Below are 3,126 nucleotides of genomic sequence, written 5' to 3'. Positions count from 1 at the left end.
GCTTGGCGATCGTACTTTCGATTCGTAGGAACACAATATGGAGACAGCAATGTGCGCTCGTTACCACAACGGTCATGAACCGGTGTAACACGAAATTTTTACTCCACGAAAAATTGACTCCGGAGTAAACTTCCCGTAAAAATCTTGTACGAAAAAAGAACTCCACAAGGCCGGAACTAAATTTTTACTCCCCAAATATTTACTCCCAGTAAACATCTCGTACGAGAAACTTAGGGCCTACTCCTTCGTTTATAATTCGCGCAATATCCCATTTACGTGCAATCCCGTTTTGCCGCCGTCCCATTTTGGCGACATTTCACAAGCCAAGCGTCATCTTACTACCGCATCCCATTTTGGCGCAATCCCGTTTCGCCGCTATCCCATTTTTTTAATTTTTTTAATCTTTTTTTTACATTTAGTCAAGTTTTGACTAAATGTTTTAACGTAGAGGGGGAATCGAGACGAGGGTCGTGCAGTGTATGTGTGTGTGTCTGTCTGTGCGTGTGTGTGTGTGTGTAGAGCGATTCAGACCAAACTACTGGACCGATCTTTATGAAATTTGACATGAGAGTTCCTGGGAATGATATCCCCGGATATTTTTTTTTATTTGTTTCGATAAATACCTTTGATGACGTCATATCCGGCTTTTTGTAAAAGTTGAGGCGGCACTGTCACACCCTCATTTTTCAATCAAATTGATTGAAATTTTGGCCAAACAATCTCTGACGAAGGCCGGACTTCGGTATTGCATTTCAATTTGGTGGCTTAAAAATTAATTAATAACTTTGGTCATTAAAAACCTGAAAATTGTAAAAAAAAAAAATTTGTTTTTAAAACGATACAAATTTACGTTCATCTTATTTTTCATCATTTTCTGATTCCAAAAACATATAAATATGTTATATTCGGATTAAAAACAAGCTCTGAAAATTAAAAATATAAAAATTATTATTAAAACAAAATTTCCGAAATCGATTTAAAAACAATTTCATCTTATTCCTTGTGGGTTCCTGATTCCAAAAACATATAGATGTGATATGTTTGGATTAAAAACACGCTCAGAAAGTTAAAAAGAATTGAGATAAAGAAAAGCGTGCTATCCTTCTCAGCGCAACTACTACCCCGCTCTTCTTGTCAATTTCACTGTCTTTGCATCGAGCGGTGAACTGACGATGCTAGGAGTATACGCTCTTGCTGTAAAAATGCAGTGAGTTCAGTTTCATTCTGTTAGTTCGACAGCTTGACTAAATGTTGTACATGAACAAAGTATGCAAACCAGATGATCCAGCGACGTCGTTCCCAATTTATGTCCAATGGACGTCTACCCACAACACGCCACTGGATGCCGCGTGGTCAGCCAACCATGTGTTGCCAGTCGTGAAAACCAGGCTCTTTGTCCCACAGTGAGACATTCAAGTTGGGGACTTTGTGACCGCTGACTTTGTCAGCATGGATGGAAAGGTGGAGAGATACAGGGCGGTGATCATCCCCAAGTCAACCCATTTCCCCGATGGGCCAGATCGAGAGGAGATCTGTGTGAAGTGTTTGCGCGCAAAAGACAATGGGAGATACTATGTCTTTCCTAATGTTGATGACATTTCATGCTTGCCAATGGCTCAGATAAAAAATCCCACCAACCAACCATGAACAACAGGGGGGGATTACTTTTTTTGACATGTGACCAAGTCTCATTTGAGCGTTCACAGTGTTACCTGAGAATAGCACACCCCCTTGAATTGGGACCAAAGAAAAAGCGTTCTATATATGCATTTTTGAATGCTTTTCTAAAGTCATAAGTTCATTTGTGAAAAAAAAAAAAATTAGGGATTGTTTTGCTGAATGCATGCAGTTAAGAAATTGACCCCGTTTTCAAATTTAGGGGGTAGGGTTGCCCCATAGCCCACGTATGTCTGTGTGACTGTGTCAGGTAACAATCTACTTTGCGTAGAAAATGTATAGATGTTTGTTTTTCGATTTTAGAATGATTTCTTAAGCTGGCTAGAACTTCTGAGGTCTACAGGAAACGATAAAGATAAAAAATGTACTAAATATAAGTAGCGTCCTTTATCTTACCATTGTTCTGATCAATGCTGTCCCTTTATTTGCAAGTTAACCATTTTTCTTAATGTGTTCAAGGAGTATGTTAAAAATTATTATCAATGGTTGCTTTAAACAGCACCTTTGGGCAGTTATTATGCACTGAAGTTGTAAAAGCATGTTTTGGGGGTTTTAGGATATAGTGTCTTGGAACGCCAATCATCTTGGAAATACGAATGTTCATATAATTTTTTTTACTGTTTTGGATAGATAAAAAGTTGAACTCTTGGTGCAAACTGTTTTTTGGCCCCTGTTTGACTATTTATTATTTTGGAATATTGTGTGTGAGGGGGAAACTGCAATCCTCAATATCATGAAACGTGCCCCCGGCCGGGTCATACCTAAGACTTTAAAATTGGCAATCTAGTGGCTGCTCCGCCTGGCGTCTGGCATTATGGGGTTAGTGCTAGGACTGGTTGGTCCGGTATCAGAATAATGTGACTGGGTGAGACATGAAGCCTGTGCTGCGACTTCTGTCTTGTGTGTGGCGCACGTTAAATGTCAAAGCAGCACCGCCCTGATATGGCTCTTCGTTGTCGGCTGTTCGACTCTCCTCGGTGTCTGAACACCCCCGTGTGTACACGCAAGCACAAGACCAAGTGCGCACGAAAAAGATCCTGTAATCCATGTCAGAGTCCGGTGGGTTATAGAAACACGAAAATACCCAGCATGCTTCCTCCGAAAGCGGCGTATGGCTGCCTAAATGGCGGGGTAAAAACGGTCATACACGTAAAAGCCGTGGGAGTTTCAGCCCATGAACGAACAAACAAATCTCATGTTGGTTGTTTGTTTGTCTGTCCACTATAAAGACCATTGGGTAGATGTACTCTTGAAGTTTTGTTTTGTCATTAATCAATCGTTCCCATGAACACCCATTCTTGCTTTTTGATTCTGAATGTTAGAACGTTATCATCTATAATTATGTTTCTGGATTTCACAATAACATACACAAACGGATTTCAGAACAGAGACAAAGAGAAAACGACAGCACCCGCTTATTTTCAATCATACAACGGATTTTCAGCAGCA

This window comes from Littorina saxatilis, unplaced genomic scaffold (genome assembly GCF_037325665.1).
Source record: "Littorina saxatilis isolate snail1 unplaced genomic scaffold, US_GU_Lsax_2.0 scaffold_588, whole genome shotgun sequence".
NCBI classification, from domain to species: Eukaryota; Metazoa; Mollusca; class Gastropoda; order Littorinimorpha; family Littorinidae; genus Littorina; species Littorina saxatilis.
This window is presented reverse-complemented; position numbering follows the sequence as displayed.